We start from the raw sequence: 22776 nt of genomic DNA, 5'->3' as shown, positions 1-22776 counted from the left end.
TTGCGCATGCGCTCTAAGCTGATTTTCACTGCGATGCGAAAAAAAAGAACGAGCGAACGACTCGGAATGAGGGCCATATTGAGAGTTTTAACAAAGTAGAGGAGGGAAGAGAAGTGTTAGAAGTAGAACACCAGGACTTGCACTGAAATTGGAGTTAAGTAGGTTCAGGGCAAACTTGAGGAAAAATTACTTAACAGAAAAGTCAGGGGCGGATTTAAGGGTCATGGCAACCCTAGGCACAACAGTAACGGCTGCCCCTCTCTGCCATATTTTATTACTTACATTGATTGATTATAAGCCCTGTTTGATGATTGGCAATGTAATGTAATAATAAATAAGCCATGAACTATGAAATGTTGTTTTAATTTTAATTACAGTATGTATGCATATTTACTAAGTGGACAGCTTTCAGGGGCAGTCTTACCCTGTATACTCTACTCAAGATGCCGTATGGTACAGTAGAGTGGAAATATTTTGCAGTTACTGGCAGTGTCGGACTGGGGCATAAAGGGGGTGTGGCTAGCCCCGACAGAGGTTTGGCTAACCACTAGAGAGTGCATGGTCTGGGCTCCTAGTAAATATTTCTAGTGCATGCATGATAATATACGAGATTAATAGCAGCAATGCACTGAAGAAAATACACAATAGTCCTGTGCAATTATTGTCGGACTGGGGCATGAAGGGCCCACCGGGGGAATGCAGTGGTAGTGGCCCATATTTAGGGGTGTGGCCAGCTGCAACAGTAGTTTGGCTAACCATTAGAGCAGACATCTCCAAACTGCGGCCCTCCAGCTGTTGAGAAACTACACATCCCAGCATGCACTGACACAGCTTTAGCATTCTCTGACAGTAAAACTGTGTCAGGGCATGCTGGGATACGTAGTTTCACAACAGCTGGAGGGCCGCAGTTTGGACATGCCTGCATTAGAGAGTGCATGGTCTGGGCCCCTTGATAATATATATAGTAAATACTGCTAGGTCATGTATGATAATGAACCAGATTAATAACAGCAATACACTGTAGAAAATAACATACCATATTCCTGTGCCGTTTTCTATGCGTAATTCAAGTGCACAGTCTGGAACCTGATCCCTAGAAGAGGAGATGGGGCCCCCTAGGCAGTGGGGCCCACCGGTGGTTCCCCTGTACTCCTGCGGGCCAGTCCGACCCTGTGTGCAATATAAGGTAACATATATATTGTATAATTCAAGTGCACAGTCTGGAACCTAGGGCCTAATTCAGATCTGATCACAGCAGCAAATTTGTTAGCTAATGGGCAAAACCATGTGCACTGCAGGGAGGGGGGGCAGACATAACATGTGCAGAGTTAGATTTGGGTGTGGTGTGTTCAAACTGAAATCTAACTTGCAGTGTAAAAGTAAAGCAGGCAGTATTTACCCTGCACAGAAACAAAATAACCCACCCAAATCTAACTCTCTCTGCACATGTTATATCTGCCCCCCCTGCAGTGCACATGGTTTTGCCTATTAGCTAACAAATTTGCTGCTGCGATCAGGTCCAAATTAGGCCCCTACTCCTTAGGGGAGGAGGTGGGGGGCCCAGGCACTGGGGCCCACCGGGGTTTTCATCCGTGTGCCAGTTCAACCCTGGTTACTGGTAAATTTCAGTCTAATAGTACTAAAACAAGCATCCAAGTGCCACCCACCAACAAGTGCCTCACGTGCCAAAATTTAAATTCACCACTGAGATAGGGTAGTGGACAAGGGAATAGCCTCCCAGCAAGAAGCATTAAGGGGGGTAGTCACGGAGAGATCCATGCTTAAAATCTAAGCACTCTTACTAGATTGCTTAGATTTTAAGCACAGGTCACTCGTGTGTACCCCCCACAGCGATAGAGCCGTGCATCGCTATCACCGGTGCTAGATTGAGCCTGCATGCAGGCCAATCTAGCAGGTCGCTCACTTCACCCGCTGGGTGAAATGAGCGGCCCCCCCCGTCCTCCCCCACATCGCTCAGCACACATCGCGTTGTGCTGAGCGGCGGGAGAGATGTGTGCTGAGCGGTTCGCTCAGCACACATCTCTCCCGTGTATACCAGCCTTTAGAAGCTAAGACAGTAGAGCAATTTAAACATGCATGGTAAAGACATAAGCTTATCCTTACAAAGAAATAATGATCAAATAGGGTTTGTGGTAACAATATAGTAAAAAAAAAGGGGCAGACTAGATGGGCCAAGTGGTTCTTATCTGCCGTCAATTTATATGTTTCTGTGTTTCTTCTAGTATAAAGACTAAGAGGCGGCTTTATAGCGGAGTTCTTACATAACTTCTATATTTTAATTAAGGCAATGCCTTATCCATTCAATGGGGAACATTTCATTGTGGCCCTGTCATGGGAGCTACATATGTTGGGCATAGGAGTAACTGGTACAACGTGGCTGCCGACACATTTTTTTGAGCTGCTGTGATTAATATTTGTGTGTAACAGAGATTAGAAATCATCAGCCCTTGGATTACCTGCGGCCTTCAGAACCTTCACCTATGGCCACAAACTCGAGTCCTACCTGCTTCATAACCCATTATCCCATTACTCTGCTTTATTCTCCATCAACCTCAGCATTCTCTATTTTATACCTTGCTGAGCTTCACTCACTACCCCAAATCTTATTCAACCAGAGCTGGGGTCAGTGTTGAAGCTTGGTGGGTCAAAATACAGAGATAAAGACTGTGCTTAACACTGGGCCTAACTCAGACCTGATCACAGCAGAAAAAATTGTTCTCTAATGGGCAAAACCATATGCACTGCAGGTGGGGCAGATATAACATGTGCAGAGAGAGTTAGATTTGGGTGGGGTGTGTTCAAACTGAAATATAAATTGCAGTGTAAAAATAAAGCAGCCAGTATTTACCCTGCACAGAAACAAATAACCCACCCAAATCTAACTCTCTCTCCACGTTATATTTGCCCCACCTGCACTACACATGGGGCCTAATTCAGACCTGATCGCAGCAACAAATGTGTTAGCTAATGGGCAAAACCATGTGCACTGCAGGTGGGTCAGATATAAAATGTGCAGAGAGTATTAGATTTGGGTGGGTTATTTGTTTTTGTGCTGGGTAAATACTGACTGCTTTATTTTTACACTGCTATTTAGATTGCTGCTGGGTATGTGCACTTTTAAAAACATGGTTGCGGTTACCAGTGCGCAGGGATGGGGGGAATTGTGTGTGTGGAGGGGGTGCAGGGAGAGCAGCAGTGTAGTGTTATAGTGTAAGCAGTAGTATAGTGTGTGAGTGGCATAGTAGTGCAGCGTGTGCTAGAAGGGGGTGCACGATGAGCAGTAGGGTATTGCAGTGTGTGCGGGGAGGAGGTACAGGGTGAGCAGTAGTGTAGTGCAGTGTGTATGGGGAGGGGGTTAGGGTCAGTAGTGCAGTGGCATGTGTGTGGGGACGGGGAGCAGGGAGAGCAGAATTGTAGAGTTATAGTGTAAGCAGAAGTATAGCGTGGGTGTGGTTCGTTTTATCGACAGTATCTAGGTCGACAATGTTTAGGTCGACCACTATAGGTCGACAGTCACTAGGTCGACATGGATTTAAGGTCGACAGGGTTTCTAGGTCGACATGTGCTAGGTCGACAGGTCTAAAGGTCGACATGAGAAAAAAATATTTTTTTGGTGTTGTTTTCTTCGTAGAGTGACCGGGATCCCAAATTAGTGCACCGCGTCCCCTCGCATGGCTCGCTTCGCTCGCCATGCTTCGGGCATGGTGCCTTCGCTCCGCTACCGCTTCGCTCGGCACACTTTACCGTTCCAATCGTAGTCCACGTGGATCGTTAAGTATGAAAAAATCCCCCCCCCCAAAAAATGGGAAAAACTCATGTCGACCTTTAGACCTGTCGACCTAGCACATGTCGACCTAGAAACCCTGTCGACCTTCCATCCATGTCGACCTAGTGACTGTCGACCTATAGTGGTCGACCTAAACATTGTCGACCTAGACACTGTTGATCTTCAGACCGGATCCCGTATAGCGTATATAGGGAGAGGGTGCAGGGTGAGCAGTAGTGTAGTGCAGTGTGTGTGGGGAGGGGGTTAGGGTCAGTAGTGCAGTGGCATGTGTATGGGGACGGGGAGCAGGGAGAGCAGAATTGTAGAGTTATAGTGTAAGCGGAAGGATAGTGTATATAGGGAGAGGGTGCAGGGGGAGCAGTAGTGTAGTGCAGTGCATAGTGCAGGGCAGGACTGGAATTTCCATAATGCAACTTAGGCGCCTGCCTAGGGCCTAGTTGGTCCCAAGGGTTCAATGGTCATGCTCCATGAAAAAAAACGGCCTATCCTTAACAAGGGTGTAAGTATACACAGCCTATTGTCAGGGGTTTATTTTGTGTTAAAAAAAAACTGTGACCCCGGAACTTCCAGGTATCGCGGTTTGCGCATGCACAGTCCGCAACCCCTGCAGGCGCATTCTACATGTTGCTGTGTGCGGTGACTGAGCACCGGTGTGTGTATCTCGCCTTCTGTGTTTTGGTTCCTTTTCCATGTCCATCCCGGAGCTCCCAGGCTGAGCAGTGTGATTGCATGAGTACGATGCCTCCTACTGGTGATCCGCCGTATAAGCTGTGCACTGTGAGGGGGAGGGACAACTCGAGCACTGGCAGGACAATGCATTAGCCTTTCCTTACCTGCACTGACTTCACTGCCCCTATGTCCATTGCCATACAGTATATATACCCTTGACTCCGCTAACCCTGTGCACATTATCACAGTGTTGCACACTAGTGTGCCCTGAGCAGTCTACAGGTGTGCCGCCATAGAAGCAGAGCCAGGCCCGTCAGTGTTTTACCGCTACTGAGGCCCTGAAACAATCAATATTGGTGGGTTTAGAGGTTGCAGAGCCAGTTCTAATTTTGGGCCCGGTCAGTGTTGGGCTCTTCTGGCTTTCTCAGATGTGGCTCAGGTGATATCTATGGAGAAGCTGCGACATAACATCCTACGACACGCAACTGCACCATACATCATCATGTTGTAATAAAAATGCCTCAAAACCGCAGAAAGATGTGCATTGGTGGAGGGGCTGCTGGAGGGGCTCGGCAGGGGCCCCAGTTAGCTACCCCTTCCCAGTATGACTGTGTGGAAGCCAGTGGCAGTGGCGCCATCTTCCCGGTGAAGAGTCTCTGCTCTCTAGTGGCCAGTGTCATTTTCCCAAATATCAATGAAATGATGGCACTTGCTGGGGAAGAGGGACCTGCCTCCTAAGATTGTTCTACTGTGAAGCGTAAATTGAATTGGGGTACTATTGTGCGACACATCCATCCGTATGAGACCATACCCCTTTTTGTTTTGCAAGCAGAGGGATGCCTAATCCCTCGCACTGGTTCTGGCTCTTATTGGGGAAGGGGGAGGGGGGGAATGAGTTCCACCTCCACTCCAAGACTACTTTAAGCACTGCCAGGTACAATGTATAAAAAATACAGACATTTTTCTGCACTTGTAGCCTGCAACGTCTGCTTCTTCTGTTACTGTTTTCCTGCTTTAAAAAAAAAAAAATTCTATTGCGCTCAGGGGGCAGCGTTAAACATTTGTCCTCCTCTGTGGTGGCCAGACCGTTCTTGGGGCAGCTGCGTGATGTCACACAAAGCCGTTCCGATAAAGAAAATGTTGGCAGAGCGACTGCATATGCAGGGAGCATCTGCTATTCCCTGTTCAGCGATGCAATTGCACATAGATTGCGATCACAATGTTGGGTGGGACTTGGGGGTATTTCAGTTTGGGTTGCAAATTCTGCTAGAAAGCAGAATCTGCAATCCTTTCTTTTGCATACTGAATTTCCTTCCCAGTGGTTCATAAACTTTTTTGAACCATGACTCCCAAGAGTATCAGAATTTGTTCCACGGCACCCATAGGCCAAAGTTTCTTATTCAGAAATTCAGGAAAAAAAAAATATAAAATGAAGTAAATTGTGTTTACAATATGTCATCCTTAGGTTCAGTTACGTAGTAAGGGACTGGCTGTGCCAATTAAATTAAGTAGAAATATTTTGAATTGGTCCTGGACCACCAAACTACGTCACCACTGCAATGCCCTCCTTACCCCCCCCACACACACACACACACACCCCTTTCCCAAGGCACCCCAGGGTGTAGCACGCTCCGTTTTGAAAATACTGCCATAAAATAAACTTTCTTTTTTTTTAACTACATGCAATACACCTTAGATCTCAGTTCCTATAAGGCTGTGAATCCTTGTATACAGTAAACTACACATACTGGTTGAGTATCCCATATCGAAATACACTGTATTCCAAAATACGGAATATTCCGAAATACTGAAATTTTTGAGAGAGAGTGAGATAGTAAAACCTTTGTTTTTTGATGGCTCAATGTACACAAACTTTGTTTAATACACAAAGTTATTAAAAATATTGTATTAAATGACCTTCAGGCTGTGTGTATAAGGTGTATATGAAACATAAATGAATTGTCTGTATGTACACACACTTTGTTTAATGCACAAAGTTATTAAAAATATTGTATAAAATGACCTTCAGGCTGTGTGTATAAGGTGTATATGTAACATAAATGCATTCTGTGCTTAGACTTAGGTCCCATCACTATGATATCTCATTATGGTATGCAGTTATTCCAAAATACGGAAAAATCCGATATCCAAAATACTTCTGGTCCCAAACATTTTGGATAAGGGATACTCAACCTGTATTTGAAAATCCTACACCATGTACAAGTAGTCATTTAGATGCTGTGGATATGGGTAACCGGCGGACGGGATCCTATCGGTCAGCATACTGATGCTGGGATCCTGGCCACCAGAATGCCAGCAGAAAGGCCACGCTGCGTGCTCGGTGGCTTGCTGCACTCGCCACAGGTTCTATTCCCAAACTATGGGTGCTGTGGACACCCACGAGTGGGAATAGTCCCCAGCCCCATGCTAGCATTCTGGTGTCCAGGATCCCAGCGTCGGCATGCTGACAGCCAGGATGGTGACTATATCCCATTTAGATGACTATATGGGAGTTTTATCATTATTATCCTATTTGTATGTAAAAAGTGTTGCAAGGGGAGAGCGCTACTGCGCAGATTCCATAGTGTTCCTCCAGGAAGGCTTTGCTCCCTGTACCAAGATGGCTGCTGACCTAAGTGCGGCGCCATCTTGTCAATGTCTTAGAGCATCACAGTGCCCAGTGCCAGATTAAGGTCCGCATGGGCCTGGAGCTGAAATTTTCAAAGGGCCTAATTGTGTGCGGCAACAAGGGATATGGCTAGTGATATGAGGGGCATGGGGTGCAGTGATCGCGCTGAACGAAAAAAGTTGTGGGTCCAGGGACTCCTCACTTTAAGAAATTGGGGTCCTACTATACGGGTTCTGGGTCTCATCACAATTTATGCATTATAGGCAGTGCTGGGGGAAGGCAGCAGCTGGGGTAGAGCTGGGGGTTAAGGCAGGGAACACTTGGGGCAGGGAGGGGGTTAAGGATGGGCAGTGCAGGGGGTAGTGAGGAAGTAAGAGCAGGCAACAGTTTGAGAAGTGCTGTGAGTGGGTAGTAGTTGGGGTAGAGGGAGATAAGGGCATGCAGGAGAGGGTAAGGAAATACAGCAGCTGGGGCAGTACTGGGGATAGGAAGAGTGTAAGTGTAGGTAGGTACTGGAGGCAGTACTGGGGATAGTGGCAGATTGCAGCTGGGGCAGTATTGGGGGCAAGGAGTGGGTTAGGGGCAGACAGTACAGAGGTAATGCTGGGGGTAGCGAGGGGGTAAATTTGGGGGGTTGAAAGTACACTGCTTTGTAATTATACCAGTAAATCACGGTGAAAGGTAGTTTTTATTGCAGCAGTAACTGGCAATAGAAAACCAGAGGTAGAGGGTGATGCCTTGTGGAGACAGAAAGTGCCAGGAGAGAGGGTGATGGGGAGATAGTGATGCAGGGGAGAAGCAGAGGGTGAGGCAGTGGGTGACAGGGAGAGGCAGAGGGTGACAGGAGATTGTGGTAGTGAGAGGCATTGGGTGACACCAGGGTGTGGGTGACATAGAGGATAACGGGGAGAGGCCATCGGTGACAGGGGAGTGAGGTGACAAGTAGATATAGGAGGAGACGGAGAGGCAGTGGGTGACAGGAAAGGGTGATGGGGATAGAGAGGGTGACGGGGAGAGGTAGTGGGAGACAGAGAGGCAGTGGGTGACAGTGTCACGTCTCCTCTATGCGTGCACAGATTAAGCTTGGGCGTACGCTCCAGCTGCTGCAATTGCGATGGATATGGAAGAGACCTAAAAGGGGAGGTAATGGGGTAAGGGAGAATGGGGTCTCAGGCGGCGATTAAATGTGGAGACGGGGACGCTGCCGGTGGTGATTGGCTGAGACAGGGAATGCTGCTGATTGGTTGGGCAGTCAGAGCGCATCCTGCAGGACCCGCTCATATTTCAAAATTGGGTCCCTCACTGCCTATAGCACGTAAAATACACACACACATACAGTACACACACGTACACCACCTCAACATACACACACACAGTACACACACATACCGTACGTACACACCACATGCACATACAGTACACACACACCACCACATATACACACACACATAGTACACACTACACACATACAGTACACAGACACACACACACACACACACACACACACACTACTGCTGCATATACACACACAGTACACCAACACACACCACCACATATACACATACACACACACACACTGCTGCTGCTTACACACACACACACACACACACACACACACACACACCACCACCACATATATACACACAGTAGAGACACACTACACACATACAGTACAAACATACAGTACACACAAACACACACACACCACTGCAGAATATACACTCAGTACAACACACACACCACTGCTGCAAGCATACACACACACTGTTTTGTTTATATGTTTGTAAATCCAGTCATAAGGACACAGAGACATGTGAGTTCACTGCTGTGCTGTTTTTATTCCATCACCAACTCCAGGCACACTGCACACTGGACCACCCACTTTCCAGCATCCTCCTGGTCCCACATATTAGTAAGGGAGTGTCTACAAATATTAAGCATTCTAATACACTAACATCACATCCTCTTTTCTTTAAAGATAAGCCCTGTACGCTTCAATGCGACAATTAACAACGTCATATTAAGAACATCATCTAACACGTTTCAATGAGTCTCTCAGGTCTGCGTATTTCCCTTTTGGGTCTTTCATTCACAGTCTGTGTTTCATCGACCATGTTGGACCTTTCTAGAATCGTGGTTTGTTCACCATTATCAGGATCATCATACATGTCAGATGAAGGGTATTCTTCAGTCATGTTGTCTTCATTATGGTTAGGTTGAGATCTTAAATCCACCCGATTTCTTCTTACTTCCGTTCCATGCTCTGTACGTATAATATAAGATCTTGGTGCTACTTGTGCTTGCACAATACCTTTCTGCACCCAAATACCTTTCTCGTGATCTCTGAGACAGACTTGGTCACCCGATTTTAGATCAGATAAGCGTCTTGTTCGCCTGTCATGGAACAGTTTCTGTTTCGCCTGTTGACATTCCTTACTCAGTCTGACCAATGCTGAGTTATGTGTATTAAGCAGTTCATCATGTATCGGGAGATTTGCTCTAATCCTCCTTCCCATCAGCATTTGTGCAGGAGAAAGTCCATTCTGTAAAGGTGTACTGCGGTAGATTAAAAGACTTTTGTAGAAATGTTCTTTACCTTCTTGAGCTTTTTTCATGAGACTCTTTACAGTTTTTACTGAACTTTCCACCAACCCATTTGAGCGTGGATAGTGGGGACTTGACGTAGTATGGACAAATTCCCACTGATCAGCAAATTGTCTAAATTCAGCACTGGAAAACTGAGGACCATTGTCAGTAAACACTTCCATAGGAACACCATGCCTTGCAAAGATTGACTTCATGCAATTTATTACGGCTTTACTAATAGTTGTATGTAGTGTCTTCACCTCAGGGTAGTTAGAGTAATAATCAGTCACGACAATGTACGTTTTCCCATTACAATCAAACAAATCTGCGCCAACTTTCTGGTACGGTCTCTCTGGCACTGTGTGAGGACTCAGTGGCTCGACTTGTTGTTTCAGTCTATACGTAAGACATAATTCACATGTAGCTGTAGTCTGTGCTATGTCTTGGTTCATTCTTGGCCAATACATAACTTCACGCGCTCTCCGCTTACATTTTTCTTCTCCTAAGTGGCCTTCATGTATCTTGCACAGCATAGTTTTTCTTAGTCGTGCAGGTATGACAAACCTATTGCCTTTGTAAATAATACCATCGACAACTGTAAGGTCACTGCGGTACATCCAATAATCATGGCTAGACAGCGGGCACGCATGTTTTTCTGCTGGCCAACCTTTCAGAATTATATCTTTCAACACTTTCATTGTGTCATCTGTCTCAGTTTCTTTCCTAATCTGTTCTTGTCTTGCAAGAGACACTGGTAGAGAAGCTACGATCAAATTAACATAGGCTTCTATCTCTTCATCCATCAGACTTTTGGAACCTTCACTTTTGTCCACAGCACGAGAAAGTGTATCAGCAATGTACATGTATTTGCCAGGACAGTACAGCAAGTGTACATCATATTTCTGTAGTCTGATAAGCATTCGTTGAATTCTCATGGGACAGTCATGTAATGATTTAGTCATGATAGCTACCAATGGCTTGTGGTCAGTTTCCACTGTAAATGTTTGACCATGCACAAACTGATGAAATCGCTCACATGCATATGTGATCGCTAGAAGTTATTTTTCTATCTGAGCATACCTTGTTTCAGCACTTGTCAGTGCTCTTGATGCATAGATTACTGGTTGCCATGTATCCTCATGTTCATGTTCTTGTAACAGCACTGAGCCTAGGCCAAATTGCAAAGCATCTGCTGAAATTCTTATTCTTTTCGCAGGATCAAAGAATTTTAGCACTGGTTGCTCTGTAATGATCTGTTTCAAGTTTTGCCAACTTTCTTCTTGTTCATGTGACCACATCCACTCGTTATCTTTGTCCAACAACCATCTAAGAGAGGCTGTTCATTCAGAGAGTTGAGAAATAAACTTTCCTAAGTAAGTAGGAATCTTCTGACGTCGTCTTTGTTGTTAGGATGTTCCATGTTCACTATGGCTGATATTTTCCTTGGTTCTGGTTTTACACCTTGATCCGAGACCACGTCGCCCATAAAGGTAAGTGTATTCACGCCAAATTCACATTTGTCCTTGTTTAGCTTTAGATTTACTTTCTTGACAAGTTCCATTACTTGTCTCAATCTAGAATCATGTTCATCCTTTGTAGATTCCCAGACAATAATGTCATTCATCGTTGTTTCAACACCTGGAATATGTTCAAAAATCATGTGTATCTTTTTGTGATATACTTCTGGAGCAGACAATATTCCATATGGTAGTCGAAGAAATCTGTATCGACCTTCTGTTGTATTAAATGTACAAAGCTTTGAGCTGGCCTCATCTAGCTTCATTTGCCAGAATCCTGAAGATGCGTCCAATTTACTGAACCATTTTGCTCCCACAAATTGCGACATGATTTCATCTCTGGTTGGTAGTTTGAAATGTTCTCGTTTATTAGCTTTGTTTAAATCTATGGGGTCTAGACATATTCTGAGTTGTCCATTTTTCTTTTCAACAATTACTAAGGAGCTTACCCATTCAGTAGGCTCATCAACTTTCTGTATCACACCCAAGGTTTCCATGCGATTTAACTCTTGTTTCAGTTTTTCTCTCAGCGCAAACGGCACCTTTCTACAGGGGTGTATCACTGAAGAAACTTGCGTGTCTATATTTATTTTATGCTCTCCAGGCAAACAACCTAGACCTTCAAACAAGTCTCTGTATTCTGTTGATTTGCAGTCATCTTCTACTTGTGATGTCACCATAAAAACTTTCTTTAGCAAGCTTAGTTTCTCACAGGAACTTAATCCTAGAATCGGTTGCACATTTTTATCCACAATCAGTAGAAATGTTTTAAACTGTTGTCCTTTATATTTCAGTGTCACTAAGCATGTACCTTTCACAGGAATTTCCTCTCCAGTGTACCCTGTAACTTTCACTTTGGCTGGATGAATTTTAGGTTTTACTCTAAAAGTCTTATAGTCTTGAAACGATATTAAATTCACCTGCGTGCCAGTATCAAGCTTAAAGGGAATGACAATCTCATTCACAGTTAAAGGGACAATCCATTCTTTCTTATCTGCACTGCAAAGTTCAATGCAATCCACAAAGAATTCCTCTGTTTGTTTAACAGCATGCACATTGGTTGTTTCACTTTTCATTTTACAGCATTTGGCAAAGTGATTAAGTCTACCACATTTCATGCAGGTTTTACCATAAGCCGGGCACATTTTAGGATTGTGAGCATTTCCACATCTACTACACATTTCCTTATTAGACTGTGGCTTAGACTGCTTCATTCTTGAGAATGGAGGTTTGCTTGGCTCTGTTTTCTGCACTACATGGACAGCAGCATCAACTTCCTTGTGTAACGTTTTGGCTTGAAATCTAGTTATTTCTGCAGATCTACACATAGTCACTGCCTTGTATAGTGTTAGGTCTTGCTCTCTCAGCAGTCTCTCTCTGAGTCCATTATCAGGTATTCCACAGACAATACAATCTCTAATCAGTGAATCCTTTAAATCACCAAACTCACAGGTTTTACTGAGTGATTGCAGCTCTGTAACATACTGATCAAATCCATCTACAGACTTCTGATCACATGTGAAAAACTTTTATCTTTAATATGTCACATTTTTCCTTGGCACAAAGTAGTCTTCAAACTATTGCATTATAGAAGATAGCACCATATTCTGCCCCTCAGCAAACTGAAAACTATTATAAATTTCCAGCACATCCTCTCCTATCACATGGAGGAAAATGGATGCCTTAGTTTTGTCAGCCTCTGTATCAGGTCCACATGCAGCAAGATATATATTAAACCTTTGCTTAAATCTTTTCCAGTTTTCAGACAAGTTACCAGAAATCAGCATACCGGCTGGAGGAGCTAGTTTATCCATGGTTACTCACTGTTTGAAGATAGGAGCACACGGCAGGCTTTGCAGACACTGAGTATCACAGCCTTAAAGACTGCTGCAGGATTCTTTCACACTCTGAGAGCACTAGCAGTCCAAGTTAAACTTCTTCTGACACCATGTTTTGCTCATATGTTTGTAAATCCAGTCATAAGGACACAGAGACATGTGAGTTCACTGCTGTGCTGTTTTTATTCCATCACCAACTCCAGGCACACTGCACACTGGACCACCCATTTCCCAGCATCCCCCTGGTCCCAGGGACCATCACTGAAGATTCAGGCTTACACATATTAGTAAGGGAGTGTCTACAAATATTAAGCATTCTAATACACTAACATCACATACACCACCACATATAAACGCACACACAAACAGTGCACACTACATATACCTTCAGTACCAGGCTTCCTGCAGCAGCAGCTCCTCGTGTAGCCTGGGGGGCGGAGCTTGTGACAGGCTCAGTCAGGACCCCGGAGAAGGAGAGACTGGAGGGGAGGGGAGGGGTGGCCACCACACTGCCCGCACGGCTCTCTGTGATTCATCTCAGAGCGTGCCAGAGCTGGAGGAGGCAAGGTAGGGGAGAGAGGACAGCCGCTTCCGCTGGCAGTGTGTCTCGCCAAACAACTCCAAGGAGATGTCATAGGTGTGGCTGCACATAAAGGATTTAATTAGGAACATTATAGGGCCATCTAGACAGTGCTCTTCAAATATCTCCAATGGCCCATTTGCAGCTGCTTGTGGTTGTTAAGTAACAGCACTGTCCCAGTATGTGTGAGATTTGGTTTTTATCCTATACCATGCTATCCCCAATGTCAAAAGTCATATATAATAATAGTCATGCTAAAAGTCTGCCAACAGTTGGAAATAAGCTGCCCTAATCCTTGTCCAGTCACTAATCTTCTACCATTGGGGGTCATTCAAACCCGTTCGCTCACTGCGTTTTAACGCAGCAGAGCAAACGGGTCCCTGCTGCGCATGCGCCGGCGCCGTAGTACGCCTGCTCATGCGAGATGGCCAAAGGCCGTAGCAGGACAGCGATCGCCTCTGCCTGATTGACATGCAGAGGCGATCGATGAGCGGGAGGGGGCAAAACTACAGCGTTTGGGCGCCTTTTCGTAGGCACGGTCCGGCCAATGCAAGCGTGGCCGGACCGAACGGGGAGCGGGCCGCAGCGGCTGCGGGACGTCATACGCACTCGCTGCGGGCCAGGGAGCGAGGAGTAGCTCCCGGCCAGCACGCTAAAGCTTCGCTGGTCGGGAGCTACTCCTGAAGTGCAAAGGCATCGCCGCTGTGTGATGCCTTTGCACTTCTGCGAGGGGGGCCGGACTGACATGCGGGGCGGACTAGCCCCGTGCTGGGCGTCCCCCTGCATGTCAGGAAAGATGATCGTAGCTGTGCTAAATTTAGCACAGCTGCGATCAACTCAGAATGACCCCCATTGTGCTATGCCGTGCCAGGCCTCTGGAGGCATATGCAAGAGACAGCAACAGCACAGCCCTGATATAGGCAGTTGCCATTATGACATCACAGCGTGACCTCACACACACCCCACCAGACCGACCAAGACTGGTTATTTCTGGTTTGAGGCCCTTTTTGTCTTTTACATGACTGACCTAAGGGAAATGTGATTTCACTTATTATTTAAAACTATTACATTCAGATGAGAATATTTTTATTACTAGCGTTTGCCCACAGTTTTGCTCGCTTAGTGGCATCTAATATTGTGATGTGTAGTTTATATTGTACACATAGGGCCTAATTCAGGTTGGATCGCTATAAGCGATCCAACCACAAAAATTGCTAAGAGGATGCGGGCTCATGCGCAGGGCAATGCAATTGCCTCTGCCTGTCAATCAGGAAGAGGCGGTCATGGGGCAAAGACGGAGCGATGCAGGGGCGTGGCTTCAAAATGGGGGTGGCAACGGAGAAACGGGGGGCGTGATCGGGGCAGCGGCATGACGTCACATGCAGTCGGTGCAATCACAAAAATGGCGGCGTGCCTCCTGCGGGCACAGCCAGGCTGCTCCAGGAGGAGGCTGCCTCATTTTTTATGATCCTCATTTTTTTTTTAGGAAAAACTGGACTTGCTCTGGAGTGTTCAAAAAAAAAAAAATGTGCACCATGTGAAAAAAAAAAAATCACACCCAACTGAATACCAAAAATCTCACACCCGTGGGAAAGCCCTATTGGAAAATACCTCTGAATTGCCCTAATTTATTACTGAGATTAAGGAAAGTGCACAGTCCTTTTTGCAGATTGCCAGTCACTCATACTTGCCTACCCTCCCGGAATGGCCAGGAGGCTCCCAAAACTCGGGTGGCCCTCCCGGCCCCCCGGAAGGGTGGGCAAGCCTCCTGTTTTTCCTGTCAGGCTCTCCACTCCCCCTTCCCCCTCGCCCACCCACAGCAGAGAACAAGTGGGCGGCCGAGGGGATTTGATGACGCGATTTGCGCTGAATCGCGTCATTGTAGCTCCGCCCCCCGCTATACAGTGCCTAGTTTCTTGGCACTGTATAGCGGGGGCGGGAACCACGATGATGCGATCGTGATTGCTCGCCCCCCGGACTGTCCACTTCCCCGTCGCCACGCCCTCGGATGGCCCAACATGCCACCGGCCACGCCCCCATGCGCCTACAACTCTGCCTCCTCCCGGAGGAGGGGGCAGCAAGGTAGGCAAGTATGCAGTCACTGCCACAGAGACTCCAACTAAGCAGGGTAAGCAGTCATTAGGTCCACAGTCATTATGCTGACATTGCTTATGTCGGGGGAACTTTACTGGCACCATAATGCCAATAAGGTTTTAATGTTACTTTCTGCATTTTAACAGTGTCGCTAGTATAACTTTAAACATACTGCTGCATCCGCATGTTTACAGTCCTACTATCTGCACTGTTGCAATGCAGGAAAGAGCATTTAATCCTAGTTAGCATATACTATGGTCAGGAAAGTGCCGCTGACATACTGTAAGCAGTGTCAGCATAATGACTGTTTACCTGCCATTTGATTCCCTAAAGAGTGCAACAGTGGGCACAAATATTATCACAAAGTTGGATTACCCCAGTGCCCTTTTTTAAATAGGATTTTAATTACATAACGGTAAATCTTTTTCTCGTAGTCCGTAGAGGATACTGGGGTCCACATTAGTACCATGGGGTATAGACGGGTCCACTAGGAGCCATAGGTCCTTTAAGAACTTCATAGTGTGGGCTGGCTCCTCCCTCTATGCCCCTCCTACCAGACTCAGTCTAGGAAACTGTGCCCGAGGAAACGGACATACTTTGAGAGAACGATATAAAAGGATAGTGGTGAGATTCCGAACCAGCACACACAAACTAGAGAAAAGTCAAGCTAACCAAACTTTAAACCAGGAAGAGCAACCGCTGAACCAACAATACTGTACTTAACCAAGTAACAGTGCAGGTAGAAACGAAGCACTGGTAATTAAAATCCTATTTTCTCTTACGTCCTAGAGGATACTGGGGTCCACATTAGTACCATGGGGATGTACCAAAAGCCCCCAAACCGGGTGGGAGAGTGCGGAGGTTCCTGAAGAACTGATTGACCAAACTGAAGGTCCTCAGAGGTCAAAGTATCGAACTTGTAGAACTTAGCAAATGTGCTTGAACCATACTTGCCTACTTTTGAAAAAGCATTTCAGGGAGATTGTGAAAGTGACACCTATCAGTGCGGACATGGGCCCTCATTCCGAGTTGTTCGCTCGGTAAAAATCTTCGCATCGCAGCGTTTTTCCGCTTAATGCGCATGCGCAATGTCCGCACTGCGACTGCGCCAAGTAAATTTGCTATGCACTTAGGAATTTTACTCACGGCTTTTTCATCGTTCTGGCGATCGTAATGTGATTGACAGGAAATGGGTGTTACTGGGCGGAAACAGGCCGTTTTATGGGCGTGTGGGAAAAAACGCTACCGTTTCCGGAAAAAACGCAGGAGTGGCCGGAGAAACGGAGGAGTGTCTGGGCGAACGCTGGGAGTGTTTGTGACGTCAAACCAGGAACGACAAGCACTGAACTGATCGCAGATGCCGAGTAAGTCTGAAGCTACTCAGAAACTGCTACGAGGTGTGTAATCGCAATATTGCGAATACATCGCTCGCAATTTTAAGATGCTAAGATTCACTCCCAGTAGGCGGCGGCTTAGCATGAGCAACTCTGCTAAAATCGCCTTGCGAGCGAACAACTCGGAATGACCCCCATGTTCTGCTACATCTGAGAGGTGTGTCATGAAAATGACTTACATCCAAATGAAATGAGCCCCAAAGATAGTAAGATCTACTAAAAGACTCTTATATTTTGCAAGATTTGTTTGTGTATTGTGTTTTACAAGAGGTTCCATATACTGTAAGTGGCCACAAGAAACCTTAAAAATGCATGTAACCATGGGGATCATTGTGCCTTATAACCAATATATGGAAATGGCACTGATGATACCATTTAAATGTATGTATCTATGATTTCTTTTTTTTTCAGGGAGATTGAGGGACCATTCAGGGAGTGAGGGAGATTGCTGCTATTTCAGGGAGTCTCCTGCAGAATGAGGGAGGGTAGGCAACTATGGCTTGAACCTGACCAAGTAGCTGCTCGGCAGAGCTGTAAAGCCGAGACACCCCAGGCAGCCATTCAGGAAGAACCCACCGACCTAGTAGAGTGGGCCTGTACAAATTTTGGACATGGCAAACCTGCCGTGAAATAAGCATGCTGGATAGTAAGCCTGATCCAGCGTGCAATTGTCTGCTTTGAAGCAGGACACACAATTTTATTGGGATCATAGAGAACAAACAGCGAGTCAGATTTTCTGTGACGAGCTGTCCGCTTCACATAGCTCTTCAAAGCCCTCACCACATCCAAGGACTTTGTAGTAGCAGAGGTGTCGGTAACCACCGGAACCACAATAGGTTGGTTGATATGAAACGCAGACACCAACTTTGGAAGAAATTGCTGACGAGTTCTGATGTCAGCCCTATCTTCATGAAAAATCAAATAGGGGCTTTTGTGAGACAACGCCCCCAGCTCCGACACACGCCTTGCAGAAGCCAAGGCCAACAGCGTGATGGCCTTCCACGTAAGAAACTTGACGTCTATGTCCTGTAAAGGATCAAACCATTCTGATTGCAGGAACTGCAACACCACGTTGAGATCCCAAGGTGCCGTAGGAGGCACAAAGGGCGGTTGGATGTGCAGAACCCCCTTCAAAAATGTCTGACCCTCAGGGAGAGAAGCCAATTGTTTCTGGAAGATAACGGATAAGGCCGAAATCTGGACTTTTATGTAGCCCAAACGTAGGCCCATATCCACACCTGACTGCAGAAAAAGGAGAAAACGTACCAGTTGAAATTCCACCGCAGGAAATTTCCTGTTCTCACACCAAGAGACGTATTTTTTCCCAAATACGGTGGTAATGTTTAGACGTTACCTCCTTTCTGGCTTGTATCAGGGTTGGAATAACCCTATCCGGTATCTCTTTCCGGGCTAGAATTTGACACTCAACCTCCATGCCGTCAAACGTAGCCATGGTAAGTCAATGGCCCCTGTTGTAGAAGGTCCTCGCAAAGAGGTAGAGGCCACGCGTCCTCTAGGAGCATCTCCAGTAGATCCGCATACCAGGCCCTTCTTGGCCAATCCGGAACAATGAGAATTGCTTGAACCTTTTCCATTGTTTATTCTTTTGAGAATCTTTGGGATCAATGGGAGTGGTGGAAACATGTACACCATCTGGTAGACCCATGGAGTCACCAGAGCGTCCACCACCACTGCTTGTGGGTCCCTCAACCTGGAACAATACCGCTTGAGCTTCTTGTTGAGATGAGAGGCCATCATGTTGATTTGTGGAATTCCCCAAGACATGTCAAACACCCGAACACCTCCGGGTGAAGGCCCCACTCTCCTGGGTGGAGGTCGTGTCTGCTGAGGAAGTTTGCTTCCCAGTTGTCTACTTCCGGAATGAAGATCGCGTACAACGCCACAACGTGCCTTTCTGCCCAGAGGAGAATACTTATTACCTCTGACATTGCTGTTCTGCTCTTCGTTTCGCCCTGTTGGTTTATGTACGTTACTGCCGTCACATTATCCGACTGAACCTGAATGGCTTGATCTTGAAGAAGATGTGATGCCTGTAGAAGGGCGTTGTATATGGCCCTTAGTTCTAGAATGTTGATCGGAAGAATGGCTTCCTGACTTGACCATTTTCCTTGGAACTGTTCCCCCTGGGTGACTGCTCCCCAACCTCTGAGGCTTGCATCTGTGATTAGCAGAATCCAATTTTGAATCCCGAACCTCCGGGCTTCGGTCAGGTGAGAAGTCTGAAGCCACCACAGAAGGGAAATCCTGGCTTTTGGTGACAGACGGATCCTCTGGTGCATGCGAGGATGATGCGATCCGGACCATTTGTCCAACAGATCCAGCTGGAAGGGCCTTGCATGAAACCTTCCGTAGTGCAGCGCCTCGTAAGCTGCCACCATCTTCCCCAGAAGGCGAATGCATATATATCCGGGTTTGTTTTAGAACATCCTGCACCATCCACTGGATCACCAATCCCTTTTCCAACGGAAGGAACACCTTCTGTGCCACCGTATCCAGTATCATCCCCAGGAACGGAAGTCTCCGTGTTGGTTCCAGATAAGATTTTGATAGTTTCAGAATCCACCCGTGATCCTGGAGCAGTCAGGTTGAGAGGGCAATATTGTCAAACAACCTTTCCCTGGATGGTGCTTTTATCAGCAGATCGTCCAGGTATGGTATTATGTTCACTCCCTGTTTGCGGAGAAGAAACATCATCTCTGCCATTACCTTGGTGAACACCCTCGGTGCTGTAGAGAGGCCAAATGGCTGGGCCTGGAACTGGTAGTGACAGTCCCGTAAGGCAAACCTTAGATAAGCTTGATGAGGCGGCCAAATCAGAATATGAAGGTACGCATCCTTGATATCCAGAGACACCAAGAATTCCCCTTCCTCTAGATCGGAGATCACCGCTCTCAGAAACTCCATCTTGAACTTGAACACCAGTAAGTACGGGTTCAACGACCTGAGATTTAAAATGTGCCTTACCAAACTGTCCGGTTTCGGAACTACAAACAGGTTGTAGTAATAACCCTGACCTTGTAGCTGAAGTGGAACTGGAACAATGACCTGACTCCAGTTTTAGAATTGCTTCCTGTAAAGTCATACTTGCTTCTTGAGAAGCTGGTAAGCCTGATTTGAAGAATCTGTGAGGTGGGAGTTCCTGAAACTCCAGTCTGTATCCCTGGGCTATAAGATCTTTGACCCAGGGATCCTGGCATGACGTTGCCCATATGTGACTGAAGAGTCTCAAACGGGCTCCCCACCTGCCTGTCTTCCAGACAGTGTGGTCCAACGTCATGCTGAAGGATTAGAGGAAGCAGAACTGGGGTTCTGTTCTTGTGAACCTGCAGTTGCTGGTTTTCTGGGTTTACCTCTATTGACTTTAAAGGCTGTAGAAGAACCTTTGGTTTTGTTTTTAAACTTCGCTGTCCGAAAGGACTGCAGAGTTGGAGCAGTGTATTTTCTAGCCTGGGGAGCTGTGGAAGGAAGGTGTGTAGACTTACCTGCTGTAGCCCTAGATATCCACTATCCAGTTTATCTCCAAAAAGAGCTTCAACTGTGAAAGGTAGGCTTTCCACACCTTTCCTGGAATCCGCGTCCGCAGTCCACTGGCATAACCACAAGCCCCTGCGTGCTGACACTGCCATGGCAGTGGTGCATGCATTGAGTAAACCAATTTCCTTTATGGCCTCCACCATAAAGTTAGCAGAATCCTGTATATGTTGTAGGAGTAAAATTATCTCCCCCCTGGATAAGGAATCTAATCCGTCAATTAGATTACCTGAACATTTTGCAATGGCCCTAGAGATCCATGCACAAGCTATAGTGGATCTCTGGGCCACCCCCGCAGCTGTGTACAGAGATTTGAGAGTGGTCTCAATCTTGCAGTCTGCAGCATCCTTCAAGGAAGCTGTCCCAGGAACAGGTAAAACTATCTTACGAGACAGCCTAGAAACCGATGCGTCAACTATCGGTGGGTTTTCCCATTTTTTCCTATCATCCTGAGGAAACGGGAAGGATGTGAGTAACCGTTTTGGGACCTGAAACTTCTTGTCAGGATTTACCCAAGATGCTTCAAATAGGGAATTTAATTCCTTAGATGCAGGGAAAGTAGCTGAGGATTTATTTTTCACATTAAAATAAGATTCCTCCTCGTCCTCTGATACCTTATCAGGGATGTGCAGGACGTCTCTAATAGCTTCTATCAGGGCCTGTATTCCCTGTGACAAAGCAGCATCCCCCCCTCCCGAGTCCACCTCACCCTCCTCTGGGTCTGATACATCATCATCATCATCATCGGTATCAGCCTGCATGAGTTGGGCCAGGGAACGCTTCTGTGGACAAATGGCAGAGTTCTGAGATGCTGGAATGACCACTGAATCTCTATTCATCAGGTCATCAACAGATTGCTTTGAGTATTGCGTCTACTCATTTAAGGATAATTTGTTATAAATATTTGAAATCATCCCTTTTAATGAATCTAACCATACTAGTTCAGATCCACTAGCCTGAGAATGTGTACTATCCTGAGAACACGGCAGTGAGCCCCCAGATTGAGAGAAACACTCTGCTGTGCATGAAACACACTCCTTTGACATAGTAAATGTAAAAGAACACACACACATACAGTCAGTGGCGTAAGTTCATCACAGTCGCCCGGAGGCAAGATAAATATTGGTGCCCCCCTATTTCCTATATTAAGATAAATATATGTATGTATGTATGCGTGTATATATGTGTGTGTGTGTGTGTGTGTGTGTGTGTGTGTGTGTGTGTGTGTGTGTATGGAGTGTTCTGAAAACAATTTATATACTGTATTTATACATTTAATTGTATTTTATTTTAAATCACACATTTCTTAGCAGTCATACCCAGGATTAGAACCCATGACCTGTTACACTGACAGCAGACACTTTACTGATGGAGCTATTTGCTCCTGTAGAGGAAGCATGAGAATTCTTACTATATGAAGTCACGTGTAATTGTCAGAGAAGTATCTTCATATAGTTAAAATTCTCATATTTCCTATACAGGAGCAAATAGCTTCATCAGTAAGGTGTCTGCTTCCAGTGTAATAGGTTGTGGTTTCTAATCCTGGGTGTGACACTTGTAAAATTAGTATATTCAGTATAATAAAGAGGGTGTGATTTGTAAGGTGCAGGGACCAGTGAGGAAGTCGGCCACTGAAAAGACAGCGACAGCTATCAATTAACTTAATTCAATGGTGTCACAGAATGGAAGGAGAGGTGCCCCCCTTCAGAGCAGGAGCCTGGCGGCAGATGACTCCATTGCCTCCCAGAGTTCTGCCTCTGCATACAGTGATGAATAGGGTAAAAGCACAGTTAACCTACGCAGAGCCCTCCAGGGAGACACAGAGTATGATGGAGCCAGCCACACAGCACCCTTATAGCTAATTATATTGTAACCGGGTCACAAACTAAGCATCCGTGTGCTATGACCCACTGGTACCGCTAAGGCAAGCTAGAGTCCTTGTGGAGGGGTTGCGCTTCCCTGCCAGTCTGTCTGTGTAGAGCTGCAGAGGGAAAATGGTGCTGGTGAGCTGCTGGATCCACTCATAGTGAAGCCCCGCCCCCGTAATGGCACGCTGTCTTCCCGTTTTTTTATACTGGCTGAGGTATTTTAGTTGCTTAACAGTGGGTT

The sequence above is a fragment of the Pseudophryne corroboree genome, chromosome 10 (genome assembly GCF_028390025.1).
Source record: "Pseudophryne corroboree isolate aPseCor3 chromosome 10, aPseCor3.hap2, whole genome shotgun sequence".
Lineage (NCBI taxonomy): Eukaryota > Metazoa > Chordata > Amphibia > Anura > Myobatrachidae > Pseudophryne > Pseudophryne corroboree.
The sequence above is the reverse complement of the archived record's forward strand: the minus strand, read 5'-3'. Positions refer to the sequence as shown.